The sequence below is a fragment of the Bos mutus genome, chromosome 6 (genome assembly GCF_027580195.1).
Source record: "Bos mutus isolate GX-2022 chromosome 6, NWIPB_WYAK_1.1, whole genome shotgun sequence".
Lineage (NCBI taxonomy): Eukaryota > Metazoa > Chordata > Mammalia > Artiodactyla > Bovidae > Bos > Bos mutus.
Window position 1 is genome coordinate 45,457,354 of NC_091622.1, and position 12,519 is coordinate 45,469,872.

At 47.3% G+C, this 12,519-nt stretch overlaps 1 pseudogene; it reads right to left on the reverse strand.

The window, feature by feature from the left end:
• Positions 1-6,566: 6,566 nt before the first annotated feature.
• Positions 6,567-6,643, reverse strand: LOC138988345 (small nucleolar RNA U3; annotated as a pseudogene).
• Positions 6,644-12,519: the final 5,876 nt, after the last annotated feature.

A 12,519-nucleotide genomic window follows, 5' to 3' on the forward strand; every position in this document is an offset into this window, starting at 1 on the left:
TATTACCAGAAAGGAAAATTACTGGGCAAAACCAAGAGATATCCATTACAATGGAATGCCCACTTAGTGGTGAAAAGTAGAAGAGGGGAAAAGGAAGGCAAGGGGTAGGGTGCAGGCAAGAGCAATGGATAGGTTTGTCCTAAGTGAATCTGGGTTGGCAGGCTTGCTTTTCAAACCAGTTGCTTTGACTTTTAGTAAAAACGATAATGTCTCAAGACCTGGATGTCTCTCTAAATTTCATCCGAGTGTCCAATAATGGCTGACATTTATGAATGTCACCGTCAATCAGGGTTGCTGGTCGACAACAGGCAGCCTGGTAAGCAGGCAGCTGTCCATCAAGACTGACGGAAAGAGGTTCAGAAACCAAGGCAGAGAGAAGTCAGGAACTTGGCCTGAGCGCTGCACCATGAGGGAAGGGGAGAAACCTCGGCAATTTGTTTTTAATATTTTGCTTGTTCTGGATACCAGGAAAGCTGCATATATTGGCTTCTGACTAATGAAAACAGAGGGGGAGCCAGGCTGGAAACCTGGCCGTGTTTCTGTGCACAATTAGGTTTGTTTGTTTAGGTCTCTTTTTATTTGTTTTCAGATGACTCAGATAGGAATACTGCAGGCCTTTCAAAGCGAAGTGTTCTTATGTGTATTTTGGGTCCAGGGCTTCGCCAACTGCAGAAAGCCTTGGCTCCCTGAGGTTATTTTCCTATCCAAGGGTTTTTTAAACTTTCAAGTGGAGCTGGAAGAATGCCGTTGCGAGCCAGGTTGTTTTTCTTAGCAGACCCCAGCCTGAGGTTGCAGGGGGGACAGGGATCACAAACATTTAAACACAGAAGTCCCCAAACGGCATACAGGGCACCCATTGTGCGGATCCTGGGCGCAGCCTCCACTGATGGTTTTACCATCTGCACACTTAGTCCTCTCTGGAAACCTCTTCATGAGTCTGCCTCCTTCTTTCCAGATAACTAGACCCAGAGATGGATTTTTCCTTCCAGACTCTCTGTATCTGTCTAAAAACCGCTCAGCTTTTAAGACTTTCCACTTTCATTGTCGCAGGTTGGAGTCTGCCACCTCCGGGGAAATGGAGAGATATTTACAATCTGGGAAGCTGCCAAACACCTGGTTGGGCTTTTCTATCTAAGAGGAGTGACTCCCAGGGATGGCTGACTCCTGGCCAGTTGACCCGGAGCCCAGGGCATTGGGAAGAGACTTGGGAAGCTCCAGGCAGTAGCCTTTCCCCTCCTGGAGGAGCAAGATATAAGCAGGCAATGGCGAGGACCACTCCAGGGTCCCTTCTTGAGGCTTCTTTCCAGGAGCCCTGCCTCCGTGGGATGAGTCAGAGGACAGAGACAGCCCTAGTGGTCCTGGTTGTTTTCAAATACTTAGAGTTTATGAAGGTGGCAGGAGCAGGTTTCCTAAATTCCTTGGAAGCTGGGTCCCAGCCTAAGAATCTGACAGTGAGCCTCCCCTGCTCAATTTGTCCATGCTAAAATGGAGGAGACCAGCCAACGTGCTGGCCAGAGAAGCACTTTATCCTGAGTCACTGTAATGAAATTTCTGTTAACTAAGATTTGCTTTTTCAATGCTCCTCTCCCTCTGAATAGGGCTTCCCAGGTGGCTCAGTGGTAAAGAATCTGTCTGCCGATGCAGAAGATGCAAGTTCAATCCCTGGGTTGGGAACATCCTCTGGAGTAGGAAATAGCAAACCACTCCAGTATTCTTGCCTGGAGAATCCCATGGACAGAGGAGCCTGGAGGGCTACAGTCCATGGGGTCACAAAAGAGTCAGACATGACTGAACGACTGAGTGACTGAGCATGCACGCTCCCTGTCAATGGGTCTATAAACTCTTCTGCTTCTAAGACTCTCCTCCTTCAGTGTTTGAAGTTTGAAACTTCCCCAAGCCTTTAGGAGAAACATTTGTTCTATTGAAATTCACACATTTCAGGAATTTCTTTTCAAACATTTTTAGAGCTATATCCCAGATCCAAACCATATTCTGCTCTATCTCCTGCACCTGCTCCTGCTTCTCTGCTGGGCCACAGCAGGTGGTGCTGGAACCAGGGTCTTAGAAGGTATGCAGGCAGCAGTTTAGCAGGGAGGTGAGCACGTGAGGGAGAGGAGAGGAGACTCTCGGCAGCTGGAGGTCAGTCCTGCAGGGCACCCTGGGAGAGACTGTGGAACAGGACTCCGATTGTCGAACTGATGAAGCGGTCCTTGTTGGCTGGTTCTGCTCTTGGTGTGCGCTTCCATGCACACAGCTAGAGGATGTCCTTAGGCGGAGAGAGACATGGAGCCCCAGGCCAGCATGGAGTGCTCTGCAGGCCACTTCCGGGGTAGGCTGAGAGGATATGGAAGGGGCCCCATCCGTGGTTACAGCATCTGCTGTACCCTCAGGTGATGAGGAAGGACACAGTCATCAGAATGAGATGGGACTGTTCTCACTCAACTGTGTTTACTAAGGCAGGAAAGTGGACTACTAGGAATACCTGTTAACAGTAGTTGAAAGGACAAGGGCTGAGAAGCAGAAGGTTTGGTTTCACTCGCAGTTTGCTGTTTATCCATTTTCTTAGCAGATATTTAGAGCTGGCCCACCTGGCTCTGCTTGCGGCTGGGGTTCAGCAGAGGGCAAACCAGGCTCTGGCTCTGCCTCGGGGGACCCAGTCTAGCAGGGGACACAGACAAGCAAGCAGTCAATGTAGGAGAGAGTGGCAGCAGGCCAGAGGGGCCCCTCCTCGAGGCTGGTAGGCTCAGGCGACCCTTCCTTAAGAAGGGAGGGGAACAGTATTACAGGGAGAAGGAACAGAATGTGAGAATGCCTAGAGGTCCCAGGGTGGTACAGAGTCGAGACTATTCTCTAGTCAGTGGTGAGTGGGAATGATGCCTGAAAAAAAGAACAAGACTCTATCTTATGGGACCTTGGCAGCCACCTCACAGCACTTATGTTGTATACTGAAGCAATGCTGCTGCTGCTGCTAAGTCGCTTCAGTCGTGTCCGACTCTGTGCGACCCCATAGACAGCAGCCCACCAGGCTCCCCCGTCCCTGGGATTCTCCAGGCAAGAACACTGGAGTGGGTTGCCATTTCCTTCTCCAATGCATGAAAGTGAAAAGGGAAAGTGAAGTCGCTCAGTCGTGTCTAACTCTTAGCAACCGCATGGACTGCAGCCTACCAGGCTCCTCCGCCCATGGGGTTTTCCAGGCAAGAGTACTGGAGTGGGGTGCCATCGCCTTCTCCAATGAGGAACGGCTTAGTACTATTGTTGTTGTTATTACTCAATTAACATTTACTTAATTGTTTCATTGCCTCTCGAATCCTACCTCTTCCTTCTGAGTTCAGTTCCCTTCTTCTTGAAGAATGTCTTTTAGTAGCTCTTCCCTAACGAGTATGACCGGTGAACTCGCTCAGTCAAGGGTGGATCCAGTTTTCTTGGGGCCTAAAGCTTATGCAGTTTGGAGTCTTCTTTAAAAGAAACAACACAGCTATAAAAACAAGACTAAGAATGAAAGTAAATATTGACAATGAGAAAAGAAATCTCAACACAGTTTTAAAAGCTGACACCTAAAACAAACAGTATAAAATCCAGAAAAATAACAGTTTTTATTAATTAACTATAATTTTTTTCTAACTTCTTCTCATGGTGGTGGCATTGGAATGACCATGGGCCTTTTGGGGTTTGAGTAGGAGGAAGATGAGTTGGCCTACATTTATTTTGGGTTTCATGGATATATTAGGTGGTTTGCAGTCATTTCCATGTGTAATTTAGTTATTGCCGGGTGTACAGATTTTGGAATAGCTTCCAAAAACACTCCTACCATCCACATGCTGCCTTGCCTGGCACACAGTGTCAGAGGTTGGATGGAGATGTAAAAAACCCTACAATGCCTGGCACTAAAAATATGTGGATGGTTGAGAAACAAGGTTTAAGATGTATAGTTATATATATAATGTTCCAGCCTGTAGCAAATTCTTATAATATCAGAAATGTAAAACTATAAATGGAGGATTCATTCTTATTCAGTATCTAATCAACGTAGAAGTTTTTTTCCATTATAAAGATATTTGAGAATACAATGTATACAATTACATAGTATATATTTACAACTTATATGTGAAAGAAATTTTGTAGTGGTTTTCCCAAAGTTGACCACAATCTTAAATGTTTATGTGACACTACCAAAAAGAGTTGTAAAGCTAAAAGAAAAAATTTAAACTATCAATAATAGAAAACAAATTTGATTAATCATGTTAGAGAGGAAAATGTATTATCTTTCTAGTCTATCTATAGAAAATGATAACATGAAATCATCACAGAAGAGGTGATTAAAGAATATGTAACTAAAAATAGAGTAAATCTAAATGGAGTATGGTATCCTGGATTGGATCCTGGAAAATAGAAAGGACATAAGTGGGAAAACTGGTGAAATCAGTGAGTAAATGGTTGGATACAATCACATGGTTACTGATGATGCACAAGTTCAAGGATGAGGCAGATATTTGAACATTTGACTTTCCAAAAGCCAAAGCTAAAGCCAGAGCTGAGGAGCAGATATTAGCCAAATATAGAGGTCAAAGTTTCACTCTGTTGCATCTCTTGATAAAATACAGCCCCTCACCACTAGGTTCCATTCAAGGTCTAATGATCACTCCCAGGACTGCCATGGCATCAACTCATGTGCTAGCCACCCTGGTTTTCAGTGTCTCTTTTTGTTTTTGATAGGAGAGCATTCATCTTTCTTTCCTATGAACTCTGTTATGTATTTAAATTTCTAGGTGTTTATATATATATATAGGAAATAGATGGGCAAACAGTGGAACAGGAAATAGATGGGCAAACAGTGGAAACAGTGTCAGACTTTATTTTTGGGGGCTCCAAAATCACTGCAGATGGTGATTGCAGCCATGAAATTAAAAGACGCTTACTCCTTGGAAGGAAAGTTATCACCAACCTAGATAGCATATTAAAAAGCAGAGACATTACTTTGCCAACAAAGGTCAGTCTAGTCAAGGCTATGGTTTTTCCAGTAGTCATGTATGGATGTGAGAGTAGGACTGTGAAGAAAGCTGAGCACCGAAGAATTGATGCTTTTGAACTGTGGTGTTGGAGAAGACTCTTGAGAGTCCCTTGGACTGCAAGGAGATCCAACCAGTCCATTCTAAAGGAGATCAGTCCTGGGTGTCCTTTGAAAGGACTGATGCTGCAGCTGAAACTCCAATACTTTGGCCACCTTATGCGAAGAGTTGACTCATTGGAAAAGACTCTGATGCTGGGAGGGATTGGGGGCAGGAGGAGAAGGGGGCGACAGAGGATGAGATGGCTAGATGGCATCACCGACTCGATGGACCTGAGTTTGAGTGAACTCCGGGAGTTGGTGATGGACAGGGAGGCTGCGATTCATGGGGTTGCAAAGAGTTGGACATGACTTAGCAACTGAACTGAACTGAACTGAACTATGTATATATGAGGGTTTCCAAGTTAGTTTAGCTCACCAAATTACAGGCTGATTTTTCAGCAAGAGAGTGGCATGGTGAACATGATGACTTAGAAGATAATTCTAGCTGCAGTGTGGAGAATGGATTTCAGCTGTGGGGTAAATAAAAAAGACAGGAAGTTCTGATGGAATTCCACTACGGAGATGATAAACGGCAATTTGATTAAGAGGAATCAGAGCAGAGGAGAGAATACACTTTAGAGGCAAAGGAACAGAACTTGGTGATAGCACAGCTTTAAGAGCAGGAGAAAGGGAATCTAAGACATGCCCAGTAGGGGTGTGTGTGTGTGTGTGTGTGTGTGTGTGTTTTAGGAGGGACTGGGAGCAGCTGGGTGGATGGTACTGCTCTTTTTTTGTTTTTCTTTTCTTTGCTGTTTCATGAAATAGAAACAGAAGAGGAGGCGAAGGAGAAGCCCTGAACGTGCAAAGTTTTAGATGCCTGTGTATCATCTAAGCAAACGTCACAAATTTGCAGCAAGAAATATAAGTCACAAGCATGGGAGAGAGATCTGATCGACCTGGCCATGTGGATTTGGGACTTGCAGTGGACATTAACTCTATATAAGTGTTTAGAAGGTAGCCTGGTGCACAGTGAGCGTGCACCTGTGATAGTGACCTGTCACTAATGGTCACGGGAGCAGAGGAGACAGGCCTTGACGAAACCAATACAAATGTACAACTGTGCTGAGCAGATGCAGAGAAATACGTGTTGTCAGGAAGCCTGTAACAAGGGAATCTGACACAATCAGGAGAGTCAGGGAAGGCTTCTCTGAGGAAGTGGTACCTGACCAGAGGCCTGAAGGATGAACAGAAGGTATTAGGCAGCAAAGGGAAGAAGGAACATTCTAGGTGAAGGGAATAGCAGGTGCAAAGCTCTGTGGAGAAGGGATTTCAGGAAGGGACTACAAGAAGTTAATTAACTCTTATTACAGCTGAGGAAGACCCAGGGAGCCTGTGACTCAGGAAAGGACTGTCACCTTTCTGGGAGAACAGACTAAACAATTTACAAGGTTCTCTTTTTATATGGTCTCAAATTTCGGAGTTCTGTTTTCCTCTTTTTTTTTTTAATTTGCAAGATGATACTGGGTGGTGCTCCACATGTTGAAAGAAACTTCTCTAGTAATAAATTGTAGAAATGATCCCTGATAATATAGTCTTTGTGACCCTTTCAACTTCTCATTTTTATAAAAAGAATTCTATAGAAAATTTACAAGAATAGAATAAAGAACTCCCATAAGTCTCCAGTAGGATTTGTCATTTGTTGAAATTTTGCCAATTTGTTTTCTCTATCATCTACCTATTAGTCAATACATTGTATATACACACTACAGTACATATTATTATTGCTGAGTCATTTAAAAGTATATTACAGACAGCACAATCTTCATCCTTAAATACTCCAACATGCATTTCCTAAGAATGAGGGTATTCTCTTATATGACTATGGTACAGTGATGAACTTCAAAACTGGGTCTGTATTCTAGGGTTCTATGACCTCTTTAAATATCAAGGGTCATCAACATCAAATCTATACTGAGCATCTGCTGTATGCAAGATGCCATCCTCTGAACTGAGTGTTCAGACTGTTATGAGAAGCAAATCAATAGGCAGATATTTACATTGAAATGTGGAAAGAGTGATAGCAGATGCAAGCAGGAATGCCAGGGGAATGTGGAGGAAGAAAATCTGGGCAGAGACATCTAGCTGTCTATCCCATCTATCCCATTTTCCTCTTCCTTCTCACTAACTGAGCCTTAGGGTTTCCAATGTACCCAACTCAAAAACTAGATTCTCCAATTTCTCTTTCAAGACATCGAAGATGGATAAGCAAAAGTCATTGGTCAGAACTTCTGGGAAAGCTTATTAAAACAGTCTAGCCACCTGGGAGGCACACACTTTGGTTTTGGATACTTCTTCCTTCCTGCTGCTAGAAATATCATTGTGATAGCTAGAGCTGCAGCAGCCATCTTGCAGCCACGAGGTTGCATTAAAGCTGGAAACAAATGTTAAGAATGGTAGAGCATAAAGCCACAACAATCCCGGGTTGTTGGTGATAAACTAGAGCTACCATATAACAAACTTGAACTGTCAACTCCAAGCTCTTTAAGAGGAAGGAATTAAAACTATCTCATTTAAGCCATTAATTGGGTTATTTGTTACATATAGCTGAATTCAATCCTAATAAATTACCCGATACACTCTTGGAAATCCCAGGGACAATTCTTTGCAGATTATGAAGGATAAGTAAGAAAGAATTGGCTAGAGGGGTAGGAGGAGGCTCCAGAGTATAAATTTTAGTTTAAGAGTGGCAGGTGCAACTGAACAAATTTGAGGAGAGTCTCAGTACTGAATTTTAGTTTGGGGAAGCAATTCAGTTTTAGATAGCTACACTTTAAGGAGGTGAAAGAATGAAGTCAGGAAAATTAGTAAGAGAGTCAACGTGAGAAGCTCTCCAAGGAATGGTAGCATCCTGAAATAAGGCTGCACATCAGTGCTCAAAGAAAAAAAAAAAAAAGGCTCTCCTGTCAGCACAACTTGGGGTCCCCTCTGGGCTTTGCTACTTATTAGCTATATGACCCTGAGCAAATGACTTCTCAATGCCTTGGTCCTCTCCTATTTCTATGAGATTGTTCAGATAATTCAATGAGGACATGCATGCACAGTGCTTAGAGCAGTACCTGGCACCAGTAAATTGTTGCTGAGTCCATGGGAGTGAAAGATGGATTCTAAGCAATAACATAGAATAAGATGGACTCAACCTAATGCTGAGACCAGTTGGATGGTAGGAGAGGTGAGTGAGAGAAAGGAATTTAAAATGTCTCCCAGACTTCTATGGAAGAACCAATTTGGGGAGAAAGACAATGATTCTAGTTTCACATCTGCAGAGCTTGTGGTCTCTCTGGCCGTCCACCTGGAGATGACCTGTGTTCCCCTGAATGGGCAGTTATATAGCCAGGCAAGGATCTGAGCTGGAGGCAGACTGGTGCAGATGGAGATGGGGTAGAGACGGATGAGACCACAGCCCGCAGGTGAGTGGGTAGAATGAAAAGAGAAGAAGGTCAAGAGGGAGCCCTGTGGCTAGTGCTGGTGGACAATGGAGTCATCAAGGAAACTGAAGCGGACCAGGTTTGAGGTCATAGGAAAAGCAGAGGGAGTGCCCCAGAAGATTGAAGGGAGAGAACATTTGCAGAAAGAAGTATCAATAGGCTTAAATGCAGCTGCATGTTCTAAGTTACTTCAGTCATATCCGACTTTGTGCAACCCTATGGACTATAGTCTGCCAGGCTCCTCAGTCCATGGAATTCTCCAGGCTAGAATACTGGAGTGGGTTGCCATTTCCTTCTCCAGGGAATCTTCGCGACCCAGGGATCGAACCCGCGTCTCTTACATCTCCTGCATTGGCAGGCGGGTTCTTTACCACTAGTGCCACCTGAGATGGGCAGCAGAGCCAAATGCAGCAGAGCCATCAAATAAAATCTGAGAAGTGGGCTTGGGGTTGAGCAACAAAGAGGTCACTGGGGCCCCAAGGTTAACTGAGGGCCATCAGGGAGTCAGAACTCGGGGTTCTGATCGGGCTGGCAGGCAGAGAGTGGATAGTGGAGCGGGAAACGAGAATTAAGGATCAGGAGACCGATTGTGTGAAGAGAGAGAGTTATGTGGTCAGTAGTGGGAACTAATTAAGAGAAGATTTAAGGAAAGTAAGGTGCTAGAAGGAGCCTTAGGAAAATGAGAGGTGCGGGCTCGATGTCACTGAGAGGATCCAAGGCTGGGCAAGGGTCTTTGCCGCACGCCCCCCGACCGTGGAAAACGGCCCACTGTGGGGCTGAGAAGCCGAGTGCCCGGCAGGGCTGGGCTGGGAGATGGCGCAGAGAATCTCCAGTCTGAGCAACGATCAGAGGAGGGCAGAGAGAGCGGGAAGGGGACGGAGGAGAAGGCGGACACTAGTGACCCGAACTCCTCCTGTGGGAGGACCGGAGCCGCCGGCGCTTTGACAAGCATCTTCAGGGAGCACCAGAGACTCAACGACTAGCCGGGCCTGGTACGCCCCGCTGAGCCCGCGGCGGCACCCTCATCACCAAGTTCCACCGTGTGAGGGTCAAGACATTGGAGCCGCCAGAGCAGACGCGGGGATGCGGCCCGAGACGGAGGACGGAGTGTACGATTTTGAAGGCAGATGCGTTAGAGGCGCGGAGCGCGAGCAGCGGAGTCGGACACCCGGGAGGGAAGCGGCCCGTGGTCCCCGCTCCATCCCTCCCGGATCCCCCGGCCCCAGGTTCCCGGCGGGGAAGCAGCTCCAGGACGCCCAGGGCCTGCAAGCAAGCCGGAAGGGGGCAGCAGCGCCCCGCGAAAGCCGCTCTCAGGGGCCTGCGGGCGCGGGAGGCGAACGGCTGCTCCCCGCAGGTGGGTGCGGGCTCCACGGACCAGGCCGGGCCCCCCTCAGCCCCCTAGCCGGCCTGCTGCGACTGCTGCGCCCCTCAACCCCGACCACGGGCCCTGGCATTCCCTTCTGGGCCTCTGCCCTCTGGGGGCAACCTCCAGAAGCTGTACTCCTGAATCTGCACAGAGCGCTCAGTAGTTATGGTCACTAGTGTACACCTTCTCCTCTGCCTCCCTCCCTGCCCTTCTCTGCCCAGGAAGCTCAGACTGGGGAGCCTCCACACCATCTCCTAACCTGCCCGCCACCCTCACTGGGCTCTCAGGGCGCTCCGGCTTTCCGGCCTCACGGTGGAGGCGTGTGCAAAGACCCTGGCCCAGCCTTGGGTCCTCTCACCGTTGTCAGATGAGATGGTTAGATGGCATCACTGACTCAGTGGACATGAGTTTGAGCAAGCTCCGGAGGACGGTGAAGGACTGGGAAGCCTGGCATGCTGCAGTCCATGGGGTGGCAAAGAGTCAGACACAACTGAGGGACTAAACAACAACCACCGTTACCAAGCCGGCATTTCTCATCTTTCTAAGGCTCTTTCCTGCATCTTACTTTCTTTCTGTTTTCTTCTTATTCGCTCCCACTAGTGCATAACTCCCTCCTCCCCTCACCTCGGACCAGCCCTACTCCTAATTCTCACCTTACAGAGCAGAGACCCCACCTCTTGCTTGGGCCCCTCTCCAGAAGGCAACTCCCTCCCCCCCATTATGTGTGAGGAGCCAGGGGTGGCCTGCAGCCCTGCTAGGAAGGCCCCAGGGAAGGCCAGCATGTAAGAGCAGCCTGGGGGCAGCCTTGCAGCTGACTGTCTGCTCCGCAGGCCTGGGAGCCCAGCCTAGCCCTGATGTCCTGAGACTCAAGAGTAGCGGGTTGCACAAATATAACTCACACCACATATCCAATGTGAAGGGAAAACAGAGTAGCATTACTTTGCTTAGAACTAATCTGGTCTTTTTCCTCTGAGCCACACCCACTAGTTAGTGGGCTGGGGAGGATAAACTAAATGTCAACCCAGTTAGACTTTGAACTGATACTTCAAACCCTGTGGATAATGTTTGGTCTTGACGAAAAACACTCTGTGTCTCCAGGAGCCCCTGTTCCTCCTGTCTGCCCACAACTAGAGGCCCAGGCATATGGAGCAAGGGGCTTTCTCCCCTTTCCATGGCACCAGGGGCAGTGAGTTCCTGGGTCTCATGAAGGCCATGGATGTGTGCCGTCCATTGGTCTTTGGGGAGACATTCTTTTTTTCCTTACTGAGTCATATTCGACCTCCAGGCCCCCAGTACTCAAAATATGCCCCATTCTTCCAGGGGAGGAAATGCTCCCGGTGAGGTTAGTGTCTTGGTCTCAGTTGAACTGCAGCGTCATGGGCTTGCCACTCTGTTAGCTGGGAGGTCCCTTTGTCTCCAAACTGCAGGCCCCCTCAGTGGGCCCACTGGCTTCCAACTCAGCATCTGACCCCTGTGAGCCTGAGGGTAGCCCAGGGAAGCTGAATATTAGGCCTGGCCCAGGCTTTCCAACCAGAGTTTCTTTTCTGTGACTGTGCCCTGCATTCTAAAGGGGCAGCACAGGCAGTGACTTCCTCCCAGAGTCCCCAGGGTGACCCTAACTTCTCCAACACCCTCCTTCTGCAGACCCAGAGGTGGGGATGGGCAGGGCAGTTCTGCCGATGGCCCAGCTATTCTTGGTCTGTTTACTTCCTCCTATTTTTTTTTAAGATACTCAGGTAGAGAGAAAGGGTGGGCTTTTCCAATACTTCTGTTTCCTCCTTTCTGACTGCCATGAGGCCTAAATGACTGGTGTTGGCCTCTTACTGTGTATGTAAGAGAAGTCCAAGCTTCAGGCTTCCTCTCTTTTTTTTCCCTCCAATTATGCATATATTCATTTATTTTCAGATTATTTTCCCATATAAGTTATCACAGAATATTGGGTAGAGTTCCCTGTGCTATACAGTAGGTCCTTGTTGGTTATCTATCTTATATATAGTAGACTTTCTCTTAATGTACTAAGAGAGGTGGGAAAAGAATCTGGAAAATCCCTTCTTGAAATAAAGGTCTGGCTCCTAAGACTGGAATTTCTGCATAATCCTATCTTGAATGACCAAAGCTAAACAGTAGCTGGGTCTCTCTCTGGAATTCCTTCTGTAATCAGTAAGAATCTGTGCACAGACTTTCCTCTGCACCCCTGCCTCCTCTGCCCCTCCTCCTGTTCCTCCCCCTCCCCACACAGTCATCCCTTCTCCTACAGGCAGATGGATATCTAGGGTGAATCTGGGAGAGTGGGAAACAGAAGAGAAAAGCATATTACTGGCTTAAAATGACATCCCTCTCCCCCTCTCTTGCAGCCTAAAGAACTCTGTTTTCATTGGGTCCCAATCACTTGGCTTTCCTTTTGCTCTTCAGTTCAGTCGCTCAGTTGTGTCCAACTTTTTGTGACCCCGTGGACTGCAGTACACCAGGCTTCCCTGTCCATCACCAACTCCTGGAGCTTGCTCAAACCCATGTCCGTCGAGTCGGTGATGCCATCCAACCATCTCATCCTCTGTTGTTCCCTTCTCCTCCTGCCTTCAATCTTTCCCAGCATCAGGGTCGTTTGCTCTTACTGTCCTGTT